Here is a 14,127-nt window from a genome sequence, read left to right as displayed (position 1 = left end):
GAAATGTCTTTGTGTGTGGACCAACCTGCTGTGTGCTCATGCACTCCCATCTCCGGCTCTCATAAGCTTTCAGTGAAGAGAAGAGATTTGCTGTTTTTCATACCCTATTGCGAACAGAGAAATTTTACGACATGTAATTTTGAGTGCATCCCTTATACTGCACATTACCATATATTGGTTATGTATCATAGCCATACATTCTGGCTCCAAACACTGAGCCATTTCCAAATCACCTACATTTTATGAGATACATTATATGTTGTCAGGTCTTCTGATCTGTTGAATGCATAATTAATTTTTTTACATGAGCTACTACCACATCAAGATTTCTAAATTGCTGGGTAGGCCTATATTGTAGGATGGTGGATCACAATGTAAGTCTCTGGTCCCAGGTTGTCATGGAGATGGGTATGAATGGTTGGATTTTCAGAATTTGATGAAGGCTTATCACAACCAGTGCATGGGTGGATTGTTGCTCCATGCATAAATATTTACAAAGAATATGGTTTAAGTGCCTTAGTCGCTTCAAGTCTTCAAATGTTTCTATGCTATATATTTCATTTACACAATTTATTATATCTCTCCTGCCGAAAAGAGCTAGTATTCCGTGTGTTTAAACTGAAAAGCACTCCCTAATGCACAGGCTTTCAATTGTTCTTTTTTATTACTGACATAAGTAAAATGAGAGCAGGAATGAACGTACAGTGCATCTACCTCAACTATGATATGGATCAATGATTTATGTTGGAGGGACTGACATTCAAAAATCATACAACATCCATTTTGTTTCCTCTTTAAATAGGACATGACTGGTTCTCTGAAACATGAGAAACATACAAAAACTGTATGAAAAAGCCATGCATGGCTTGATTTTAGAACGTAATTGTACATAGAATGAACCTGGAGGATATTTCTTGCAGGATATTTCAGTGATGTCAGCATAGTATTAAAAAGCTAGTTGCTGGCATGGCAAGATAACCATGAGATGCATAATATTTTTTTGCCTGTCTGGTAGATTTCCCATGTTAGTTCAAAGCTGGAAATGTTCAGAGATCCTTGAGAGAATGAAATAAGTGAAAAAACAGATTAAGTGGTGCCATTGTTTTGACCGCATACAAGTCTAGAAAAGGTAGAACAGTTTCAAGCCTCTCTATTAATAGCTAGCTCTGTTAGGCAGTAGGTAATCCTTTATGTTACATCATGTTATATCTTCATTACATTCAGACACCCCCATGTGAACAATGGTGCAATGCCATAGAGTAGCAGGAATAATAGAGCTGCAATCATGCAGGTGTTGGGTGTACCTTGCTGGACTCCAGTCATTTATCATTGTTGTTAATAATGCAAGCCACCAAGCCAATGTAGTCACTAACACCTCACATAAACATGCCACAAAAACAATGTAGTCAAAACAACTCCTATAAACAAGTCACTAAACCAGTGTAGTCACCAACACCTCCAATAAACGAGTCATTAAAACCAGTGTAGGTAATAACACCTCCAATAAATGAGTCACTAAACCAGTGTAGCCACTAACACCTCCAATAAACAAGTCACTAAAACCAGTGTAGTGAAAACAACTCCTATAAACAAGTCACTAAACCAGTATAGTCACCAACACCTCCAATAAACAAGTCACTAAAACCAGTGTAGTCACTAATACCCTGCAAAAAGAAGCTACTAAACCACTCGAATAACTAAGACCTTGCACTATCAAGATACTGTGATACTACAGGTTTTACTGTTGAGCTCGTTTATTTGAACTTTCTATATTTCTCAATTTGTAGAAATATTCATAATATTCTGAAATATATATATTAAAAATACATTAAGTATTTTTTACTAACATTACAACCTATTTAGGCTATATAACTAACTTTAATATGGATACATTATAGAAGTGATTTCCAGCCCTCATTAAAAGAGGCTCTCTCAAAAATGAAGTTAAGCTCAATTGTAAAGGAATGTCAGAGATTCTGGATTGCATGCTTGTATCACTCACTCATTCTCCCGTTGCTAGGGGTATACTGAATTTCTTCATGACACACCCACAAAAAATATATTAATTAGGGATTTTGGCTGGAATGCTCCATCTATATAAAAAGTGCTACACAAAGCAAGGCATATTCTGCATCTCAGAATCATGAAGGCAATGACAAATAAAGTTGAGACATATTTGCATATATATAGATTGGACTGACTGAAAATTGGTGTGCTTTTATAGTCATCTAAGAGTGCTATTAGATTGGTCAGTGAAAGTCTGCCCCAAAGACCATTTGTGTGTAAACACATAGGTTTATAAGAATGCTCGAAGTCTGTTTACATGACCAATGACTTCAGAAGGAAAAATAACAGAAGGCTCTGTTTTCACATTGGCTGTCTGGAGTCAAAAGCTGGAACATGTAATGCCACTGATCTCTGTGTGTGCCAGTCATGTTTGCACTGACTTTTTCTAAGCTACTTATTACACAACTATCATTCAGTGTCAATCCTTTTGAAATGCTGAATACAGTAAATGACAAAGGTGCAAACGTGTGCAATGCTCAAATGTGCAGCAAACTCGATGAATGCAGTGACGGACGTCATGTTTAATCGTTGCATTCTTGCAGAAAACAATGTGCCTGCATGTCAAACTGTCCTTTGCTCTGGCAAGCAGGCCTGCCAGCCATTTTAATCCCCATATTGATCTCCTAAACTCTCTGATGCCTGGCACAGAGTAAGGCCCCAGAGTTGAGCTGAGCTGTGAGAGTCGTGCTTCCCAACGTCATAACCTCATCTAGAGGAAGGGCACTGAGATGAGAGAGTGCTTTTACACTGCAAAGGCTAGGCTGTCAGGGCATGTTTGGATGAACCGCTGTGCCTAACGGAGCTATTCAAATGTCCACCATCAAAGACTGATTTAAGAACCACATTCTAGATCACTCTGGTAGTCAAGTGACAGTCCATTAAGATGTGCACTGGTATTTAAAAATGAATGGAAGAAACAAAGAAACAACGCTGTTTTGTGAGTTTAAAATGCCACTTCAGATGATACAATAAGATCCTGAAATCTGCTCAAATACATGAACAAGTGTCAATGTCTGGATTATTCTGCGGCAGAATACCACCTAAATTAATCTCTACAGATGAATAAAATATACATTATTTTTACCATGACCTGTACAAACACATATATATCTGTCCATCATGGTCCCAGTCAAACAGTCTCACCAACTTCTCTCTCCTCTCCACCTAGTGAATTTATGACTCAAGCATCACGTCACATCATCTTATGGGCCTCAGATGATCTGTCTGTCATCATAGCCGCCTGCACGTGTAGAGCACTCTTTGAGCTACCCGAAGATGCTAAAGGTCAGTGGGTCTGAGCCACACACCCCCACAATGGCCATGCCCCTCTCGACTAGCTCCCCTGATTGACGAGCACCACGCGCCGCACGGTGGGAGTTACTGTGACTCCAGCTGATGGACTGATACATGGGTGACTGCCGCAGGGCTGAGTGCGGGAGTACTCAGTCAGAGGCTCATTAATGGCCCTTTTTAAAAGGCCACATGAAGGCAGGGAAGGGAAGGTGGCTGCTGGAAGCTGCTGGAAAAATGCTGACCAAGCAGACCGGGGACAATGGGAACACAGTCGGCTTCTTGGAAAGCCACCACTGCCCAACCAAACCAGAGGAGCTGAATGTAAGAGCAATCTCCCAAAGTCTTTAGTGTAATCAGTGACGTTTACAAATAATCAATCATTTACCATGAACAAATCCTAATGTAATTATTCTCTCAGGGGGAACAATGCCCTGTTCAGTCAACGTCTGTATTATACTGTCCTTTTTTAACTAACAGCAACTCGGATGGGAGAGTTTTTGAAGATATTGTTAGTGAATCATATTTCTGTGGCTGACACCTGCTTAGCTGACTGGCCAGGACTTAGTAAATCTGTAGGTTAGAGCCGGAATGGTTTATCCACTGGGTGTCTTCTGTTCCTATAATGGTTCCTTGCAGCTGTTATGGATTTAATTTTAAGTAGGTGGAAAAAAAGTTTCCATACCTCATTTCTGTCTTATGTATTCCCACAGCAGTACCGCATATGCAACCATATAGGTAACTTATTGACTATGAGAGTAACATTGTTGCTACTTGCTTGCCCATCAATCTTTAAACAACCCCAACAACATCGGGTCCATATTGTGGTGTTAAATGTGACAAACTATATGTCATAAGATGCAAGCTCACAGCATTCATCTAGCGATATGCGTATGGTCTTGCTGTCATCACAAATGTTCACTGCAAGTTCTGAGCACTGACTTCTACAATATATTCCTCAGGACCACAAGAAGAGGAATGAACTCTTGCAAGTTTTCCCACTACTGAATTTGCATTCCAAGGAATATAATTTTCAGAATAATTTTATTCAGATGCAGCGTGCCTCTTTACAGAACATTTATGCACAGTCACACAGGCTGAATTGTTTTACTGCAACCAAAAGCCACTAACAAGTGTTAATTTTTTTCCATGTGACTGAATGAAAAATGCAGTACATCATTTTGGTGGTCAGATAAAAATGTGTCACTTTATCTCCATTGGAAGAACTGATTATGAGATATCGGTTAATGTTATTTGAAGGTATTGCATTGCCCTTACTTTGCACTTACTCAATAAGCATTAGTTAATTTCAAATACATGCTAGCAAGAGAGCTTTGCTCCATATCATAGAGCTCTATACTGATATGATATGCTAGGTCCTGAATGTTGCCATTTCAGATAATTCAAGAGATGTTGAGAGTGTGTGTCCCTGTGAGTTCACTGGTGTTTAGCTGGCCTTTCTTATCAACACCCTCTTTGTGTAGAAAGATGTACACTCAGTTTGCTTAAGAAAACATATAATTTAGTGTGGGCCAAAGCATGATATGATATCACATCTGACAATACATTATTATGTAATGTTAGAAAAGAGAATGCATAAAACAGTAGTAGAGGAACTTTGCACAAAGGGGTTTGATACATTAATCACTACTTTTTTATGCACAGAACTAAAACGGTTGATTTCCATATAAGAAATCAAGCTTTCTTTAATGAACATGGATTTACTTATGTCTATTTACTCATTGTCTTTTGCTGTTCACATAGTGCAACAAGTAGTGCTGAACATATATGTGATGAATGTAGTGGCATTACTCAAAACAGGAGGCTCAGTGCCCAGGGCCATTTTAAGGTCTTTCTGAAGGAAATCTCAGTGACTTTGCATGCATGAGCGCACAAGCTGAAATCACCAGCAAGCCGCTGGCATTCATGGTGTGGAGTAGACTGGGAAAAGGCATTTTATTTCCCCTAGTCCAAGATGGTGTTTTTCATTAATCTCAATGTTGAACCTTTTCCCACAAGACATGATAGCATTCCTCCACAGGGTACACAGTGACACCCATATAGTCCAGACAAGAGTCACAAACACACAAGCACTTTTAAACTCTGTGTGTGTGTGTGTGTGTGTGTGTGTGTGTGTGTGTGTGTGTGTGTGTGTGTGTGTGTGTGTGTGTGTGTGTGTGCGTGCACATGCCTGTGTGCACGTATGTCTGTGTGTGCCATTTAACCATTGCTATTGTCAAATAATCTATAGACAGCAGCACTGCAAAAAAAGACAAAAGCCAGGGTAGAAATAAACAGTAAATAGATCACGTTAAGCACTGTGTATCAAGTTCATAATGCTAAAAGGAATATTTCAAAATGAAGAAATCATTGCCCAACTAGATGGTCTCATATTCAGGCTTAAGCTGATTATCTGACCAATCAGTAATGTTTGAGACTTTAGGCTTGTGGTTAGAACAACTACACGTGAAACTGATCACACACTGTGCTCAAGCCAGCCACCTGTAGAGCATGTTAAAGGTGTGAGAGAGCACCTCCACCTACAAATCCATGGCTGCTCAGCCGTGACGTAGCAGACTGAAAAAAAAAGATCAGAGAGGAGGGCCTGGAGCTCCTGCTGAGGCAACCATCCAAAAGGGAGAGAGCAAAGTGGCACACAGCTGTGAGGCTGCATGTAAGAACCCCCTGCCAGATACAATAGAACCACTATGCTGTTTCAGAGTGAGAATATGATGTATCATCAATCATGATACTGCTCCAGTGCTGAGTTATCGCCCCTGGAAATAGGGTTAAGAGTAAACTCATCAAGTCTGCAATCGGTCACCTCGTTCTAAGATGTCAGCCAGCCTGTTCCTTAACTCAGGCACACTCTTGATGAGGGTCTGAGTGGACCAGCTTCTGATGTATTTCACTCACCTTTGATTTTTTAAGGGTTTCACTGGTACAAAGGTAGATTGTTTGCAGTAAAATAGTCTCAAACTACATATTAGTCTCAAACTACATATTACTTTCTGTGAAATAGTTCATACTCAAAGCCCCACTGTGTGATGGTTGATGTTTGCTTTTCGTTAAAGACAATGTCTTTTAACTAACTCAACGAGCTCAAAGTAACTGTTTACCTCACCATAAGCAAATGAAGTTACTTCGCCATGAGCAATATTGAAATTATTTTTGGAGCTTTAGGGTATCTTTTTTCAGGATACGGACAGGAATCATACTATAAAAGCAAGACAATCTTTTAACAAAATATTCAATGTTTTAACAAAAATTATGCAAATTAAAGCAGGCTTAAAAACTTCACATTATACAATTAAGGCATCTGTTAAATCCAAAACTCTGAAACCTTTTCATGTCACCCTGAAATTATATGATAAAAACACAATTGTTAAGACTGGTGTACTGGTAATGGATCAGTTGTGGAATCAAATCCCACAAATGAGATCAGTAAATAGCCTTGCCTTAAAAAGGACAGCTAGTGTTGCCCCTCATCTTAAATCTCCATTTAAATATGACTGTTCAGTTGGCTATGCAATTGTTTAAGGTGAAACATTTTTAACAAGTACTTTTATTTTTCATCTAAAGCTATGACTAAAAATGGCAAGGCCCAATACATGCAGACCTCCTCCAGCTTTATAGCTAATTAAGCAGTAGGGTGAGTGTGCTGTTATTTTAAGTTACAGTGAAAGTGTATGACCATGTATTTCCAAGTAAAGAAGCCACCCAGTTGTGATTATGCTGGTTGGAGTAAGCAGTTCCCTTTAGGTTTCCCTCCATCTATTCTACATATGTCAGACCAAAATTAATTTAAAAACATACTAAAATTAAATTGTAACATACTGCAACTACAATCAAATTGTAGGTCACATTTATTTCATATTATTATAAGCAATATAAAAATAATATGAAAAGTCCAGAAAAGTGTGCAGTTTATAGCAAACCAAAGATCAGATCCAAAGATAACTTTACAAGCCTAAGGGAGGTTCATGACACTGACATGCTGGAAAGCTAAGGAAAAATCTCCTGTAGAAAAGTCTTATGGACAAAAAAGATTGTTGAATTTTTTAGATTATGACACCAACTAAGAACTTTGAGAAAGCTCTAAATGTCAGGATTCAGTCAAAGTTTTGAAGAACACTTCATGAGATCAGATATGTAATTATTCAACTAATAATCACACTATATCGCAAGCAGATCCCAGCCATACACTGGGAAGAGGTTGACAGGGCCATTATTAATATCTCTACAGGCTTGTCTCTGTTACAGAGCTATCAGTCAATTAGCATGTTTCCTGATACATCTATAGTTAAGGAGCTCTCTGAGATGCTCTTACTGGGTTGCTGTCTCTGCATTATTAATTGGGAAGCTCAAAGTAAATAATTACATCTTATTATCAAATCCTGAGAATATTTAATAGAGTCTCTCTCTCTCTCTCTCTCTCTCTCTCTCTCTCTCTCTCTCTCTCTCTGCAAGCCCCTTTGTTTTTGCCAGAGCTGTTTGCATGGTGGGACTCCACTCCCACCTGCAGAGTGCTACATGGTGAAATCAGAAGCAGTAAGAGTGGAAAAACTGCCACCATTAGTATGTAGCCTTATTTGCTACGACTTTGGTCAGATTTTCATTCGAGGGCTGCAATTGCATTTCATTCTGTCCAAGCCCATTCTCTTCCATTATGTGGTCAATTCAAGGGATCACCTCTGTCACTGTTATCAAAGGATCTAAGGGAAAACCCTAAAACTCTGTCAACCAAAAGTCATCATCAGCCTGGACAAATCATGGTCCTCTCTCATGAGTTAAATGATTTTTCATTTAGAAACAGTGCATGGGAAGTTTAGTTCTATAAAATGAAAGGCAGCTGACAAGTCACTTGTTGGCTTCCTCATTTGCAGTTATAGCTTCTAAATGATCATTTTAAATTCATGCTGGCTCTAGCGTTATTTCAGAACACGGCTTGTTTGCCGTCTGTTACATTTGACAAATACAGATATTTGTCCTTAGATTTTGACATCCAAACAGGTGGATTTGTTTGGGTTTGCTTGTTCTTTTGCAGCATGGCTTTGCACAGAGCTCAGTGCTGTAATTTATTGTGTGCACACAGTCCTGCTTTCCAGTGCCACTTTTACGCATGAAATATTTAATTCAATGTGCTGCTGGTGGATGGAGGGTGTGATCTGATGGACCTTTTGGCATTAGGAAGCTGGTTTCAGGTGTAGGTTGAGAGGATTGTCTATGTGTGAGCATGATGCCTATATCATCACTCTTTTCCTGCTGTCTTTCTCAGTATTAAAAGCTGGTGCTCACACCATCCAAAAAATCTATCAACCACTCCATAACATGACAATACAATGGCTTTTAACTGGTTTAAGACTGTCAGAATGAATGGTTGTGGCTCAGGAATTGATTTGTATGCCTTAATTCATATGCTCACCAAAGGACAGAATGTCTATATATTTCAGAACTATTTTTTTTTTTTAAACAGGAAACTTACCCCCAAAAGCACTAGTTATCCATGTTGTGTAGTGTGTCCTCCATCGTCAAGTGTCCATTAAGACACAGCTATACGGAACCGTTCCTTTTATCTTATTGCTAATCACCAGTGTGGTGGCTACATGGTCACATACAGGAGTTCAGAACCGCAGTTCTCCTCTGAGTATGATGAAGCATTCACTCATGCAGTGCAGCTAGCAGATCAGGAATCATGCACATGAGAGGATGTGTCCACGGCAACAATGGCACTGATGCACATCAGCTGAAAACCATACTAGGTCAGAAACTAAAATTACACTTGGAGAACAATGGTCCAAATATGAATATAGTGTTGTTCAAACAACTCTTTCACACTTTGCTTTTGTTAGATATCAGCATTTTGTGCTTTTTTTCATCTTTTAAGGTGTTACTTTCATCCAACGAGCCTTAGTGGTGCTGCAATATCTTCACAAGAGATCAGGTTTGTTAGCTGGAGTAAGTGACATGTGGGACTCTTTACCACTTTTTTTTCCATGCACTGCCAGCTCACTCTTGGGCCATGCAACTCGCAATTTGCTGCTGCAGCTTTCCTAAAATATTCTTCTGCTTGTCAAGCATGTTCTAAATCAAATGCACAGCACAATGGAGCAAAATCCTATTTGTGAGAGAAGGGCTTAAGACATACTTGCAAAGTCCCTGTCTTGCATTCTGAAGATAAAACAGAAGCAGTCTTAATGGGCAGGCTGAAGTCTAACGGGTTCAGGCCCATGAACCATCATATCCTTGAGACCTCAGCAGCACCTCAAAATAAGACAATGCATAACGCACATCAGTCTGCCAAGGCTTCCATTCCATACCAACCATTTGGTCTCCAGAGGCAGTCTACAGTCTTTACACCAACTGCCCAAAATCATTAACTGTATAGCTACTTAAATATTGGAGCCATATATTTGTGTTTATGTATGGATTAGAAAGCAGACATGTGCTGTTGGATTGTAGGTCTTCTACCAGCTCCCGCCTGAGGGCCATGCCATCTCCAGCATGTCAGTGTTTCTTTAGCCCAGAATTTACTCCAGCTGTACTTTAGTCCATATTTCGATGTAGCTGAACAGATAAGACTGCTCAGTATTCAGTAGATGATTTAATCCAATATAAATGTGTAAGTCAAAGAAATGAAGGAATTTACAGCTTCCCAATATTTAGTACCCCAAGAACAGCACCAAGTAGGGTGGAAATGTTTTACACAAGCAGGTTACAACTAATATTGCTGGACCAAACAGTGCAAGATATGGACTACAAAGCTGCTGGTATAATCTCACTTTAGGGTTTATGACCCTCCTGCCTTATTTATGTACTTGCTCCCTACTGATACTTTGACTAATATTTTAATTCAGTTTCTGGCTGTATTTGTTGAGTTTGGGGTAGTAGTATTCAGCCAGAGCCTGGTGTAATATTGTGTGTGTGTGTGTGTGTGTGTGTGTGTGTGATGTGTATAAAGAGATAAAAAGAGAGAGAGTATGTGAGAGAGGGAGAGAAAGGGTGAGCATTTGTGCACATGGGCACTGTGAAGAGTGGGGTGTAGACTGTTCATGGGGATAACGTCAAAGCAGCATTGTCTGAGGTAATCAGTGCTACCAAAAAATCACTTAAGAGGAAAAAAAAACCACATCTTAAAATCTGCACACTAAGATCTTCATTTACTGCTATGTCACATTCTGTTACAATGACAAAAGGCAAATGATTAATATTCAGTATTTATTGCATGGAGATAAATTAATTTTATGAGTTTAATACCAATAACATATGTTTGTGCTTTAGTTTAGCAAGCAAGTGTGAAAAATGGACTTGGAGTGTAAAGAAAAGGAGCTAGACAGAAAGGCTCACGCGCTGACGGATGAGTCACAAGATCATGCGAATCGCAGCAGGCTGCAGAACTGCTTAAAATATGAGTGTCATGAAGTCTATGGAAATGGTACAAAATTAGTTTTGCTTGTCTTTTGTAACTTTTTAGACTCAAGTCCAATTGCATACACAGACATACTTTTGGAAGATGGACGCGTTCTTTTTGACCAAAGATGTCCCATTAAAAACACACAAACACACACACATATAAACACACCAATTCTTTATGCATATTATAGTTGATCTGTGAATAGATGCTCATAGAGGTGTGGACTATGATGATAAAAACCAGTTTGTAAGCAATAGGTCAGTAAGTGCTCACAACAAGATAACAGTTATTAAGACCAGGAATGCTAACATGGTTAAAGATTCAATGATCTTAATGTAAATCTAATGATTGTGATATATTTAATGTATTTATTGTATTTATTTAATGTGTTTAATGATGGTAATGTAAAGTAAAACAGTTCCAGAAGGAGCTAGCCTAAGTACATCATTAGTGACAAAGCTGATGAGTGTAGGACTTGGAGCTTGACAACATTCTGATGAAGCCTTGTCTTTTTTTCTACCAATATGAAAGGCATTGGCAGGATAACACTGTAAGACCTCATACCATAATTTCCTTCACTGTCCTAAGTTTGCTTTTATGCTTAGTCAGCAAGGTGAGATACCAAACCCCAATATAGGAAAAGTTTTCTCTTGTGGCTGAGGTGTTTGATCTCTTAGAAAAGTGCTCATATGACAGCAGAGATAGTGGCTTTCAGACATACTTATAGGTTGCATAAGACACAAAATTGATCTTGTCATTTTGCCCATGACAAAACTCTTGCCTGCCAGTACTTGGCCATTCATAGTGCTTATATCTTTGCTGGGGCTATGCTAGAAGTAAATATTTTCTTCTCAAATGCAGATGCTGCATCAGCTTTGCCAAGCAATTTCAACTCTATGACAGGTGCCAAATTTTCCATTCAGTAATCCTGACATACAGTTTATATACACTGTCAAGTGTTAGATGATCAATTTAATTTCATTAGATTTATTCCCTCTCTTAATTGTATTGGCTGCATGGCATTCAATCTCATCATCATTAACTCACTTAAGAGGTAAAAGAACTCTCTGCTCCCATCAGAGCAGAGCAAAACCCACCCCCAGTAATCCAGTGCAGACTTTCATATATCAAATAAGGTTTGATCCTCATGTGGGGCCTTTGGACATTTGATTGAGTAGTAAAGTGCGGAATGCTTTTTATCATCTGGCTGCTGTTGAGTTGATGGAGCAGAGTACCCATACTCAGTAATAAGAAATGCTAAACGTGTAGCTGTCACATGCTTTAAGTATACTGAGTAGACCCCTGTTCACCCACGCAGTTAACTTGAAGGCAGTGTATCTAAATTGTACATATTATATAAAAAAAATTGTTACATTGCATGCATGTGAAATATGTGATCTATAATTTGCTTATATATAAAGAAGATGAAACATGAGTCATTTAATTTGCTTCTGCCATCTGTTTCATTCTGTCCTATCATAAGCAACACTCCTACCTAACATAATGTGATAAAGAGGAGAGATATCATCAAGTAATTGTGTTTAAGCAAAGTAGATGTTCAGAGAAACACTATTGTAAATAAACAGTTTTTGTTTTTGTTTTTTTGGTTTTTTTTTTACCCATCCCAGGGAACAATTTAGTCTGGGACTGAATATCTATGCTTATTGGGGTCCAAATACATAGTGTTTGGAACCCTATTGTAATCACATTTCTTTCTGAACGAAAATGTTTATTGGTAGCTCACTTTAACTGTTGTCCAACATGAGCAATCGTTCACTTTATTGACCAGAAGGCATTTGCACATCACCAATTAGAGTTAAGCTTGCCAACATGACCAACACGCTGATTGACTACTTCTGGTCCTCCTGGTAATAACTATTTACCTATTTCTTACAATAACTGACATTAGGACCATTAACGATCCTTATTCATTATTCATTCTTATTCAACTGACAGTGCTATATTATAGAAAGGTCGCACTAGGCACTTTTCATTGTCCTGCAGGCGCTTTAATCAAGACCATACGCTCCAGAGTGCCTCAAGCTTTCACCTCTGCAAGACGGAAACGTTGGTTGGCGCAGAATTCGTCGGCCAGTCTTGCGTTGCCTACCTCTTTTCTCTGTTGACCCAACATATTTAGGGAATCCCTGTGTCAAAAGGGACCTCTTATAAAATTGTACAGCTTTAACAACGTAATATTCTCTCACCCAATACTCTTTTCCAACTGTAAACCTCAAGTATAAAACCATAAGTAGATGGTAATCAGTGTTAACCAGTGGTTCCTCATTTAGCAGCTCATATTGCATCCTCTGCTGTTTGAATAGAACACTAACAAACCTGTTGGCACTAAGGTTGTAGATGTAAGAAACTATTTAAAATTTGAGGTAAATCTTGAAATATATCCCCCACCCACTGTTTCACTCTAACTGTATATGTCATCTTGAAAATAAAGGGATTTCTTCGAAAAATGTTTGTAAATGATTTGTACCGATATTAACGTTATTATGCAGTACCATGCAGCACCTTAGTCGATAAACCAACATCATTAAAAACCTGGAATTGTCTTCTTTACTCTCTGTAGGATAAGCGTATTCTATCAGCATTTTGTTTAGAGAAATAATTTTAGGCATTTCAGCAAGGATAAACATTGTTAATTCTCGCAAATGAGATATTTAATGTCTCTCACAATGTCCAGTATGTGGTGGATTTCAAAGTTGACCCATTTCGCACTTACCGTTCCGGGCTTTAGCAGGTCCCTTTTGCGTGTCTATGCATTATCAACTTAACACAGGCTTTTACTGCTTCTTTGCGCTGCCTTGCTGATCAGTCGAGTTACTGTCCTCCGTCCCCTGACACGACAAACTCCATCCCCTGCGCGTGAATTTTTTAAAAAAAGAAAAAGAATTCTCTTTAATCACGATCGCAACAACAACAAAAAAAAATCTGTTGCGCTGTCCACTGGCCCTATAGCTCACACTGAGCTTGAGTATACTCCTTTTCTCTTTTCTACAACTCTGTCTGAATTCACTCAATACATTTGTCTTAAACGCCGTTCATCCAGTGATAGAGAAACCAGCGTTTCCACCTAGAGCGAGTGGGGATGACTAATGGTACCCAGTAGGGTACAGCAGACTCGTGCTGAAAGGGGTGCTGCGTGTTTCAGTCGATGCATTGCATTCAGCGCCCACATAGGTTACACCGCTTGACCATAAACGTAGCCAAGGCAAAAGTTACTCTGTTGTGAGATTTAAAACTGTGACAAACGGTCAATCAAAATAAGGAAAACTGTTTTTGCAATCTACTGTAATTACAGCCTATAGCTTCTTACAGTATTTGGTTCTTCCGTGATGCATGCA

The 14,127-nt window shown here is 38.9% G+C and overlaps 1 protein-coding gene across 2 annotated transcripts in view; it reads right to left on the bottom strand.

Moving 5' to 3' along the window:
- LOC113569668 (metabotropic glutamate receptor 4-like) overlaps positions 1–13,893 on the bottom strand; it is a 94,311-nt gene extending 80,418 nt beyond the window's left edge. For both annotated transcript variants that reach the window (XM_026997632.2, XM_035524710.1), the window contains exon 1: positions 13,506–13,893. The gene's annotated coding sequence lies outside the window, so the exon portion shown is untranslated. The remainder of the gene's footprint in view (positions 1–13,505) is intronic.
- Positions 13,894–14,127: the final 234 nt, after the last annotated feature.

This window comes from Electrophorus electricus, chromosome 3, assembly GCF_013358815.1.
Source record: "Electrophorus electricus isolate fEleEle1 chromosome 3, fEleEle1.pri, whole genome shotgun sequence".
NCBI classification, from domain to species: domain Eukaryota; kingdom Metazoa; phylum Chordata; class Actinopteri; order Gymnotiformes; family Gymnotidae; genus Electrophorus; species Electrophorus electricus.
The sequence above is the reverse complement of the archived record's forward strand: the minus strand, read 5'-3'. Positions and strand labels throughout refer to the sequence as shown.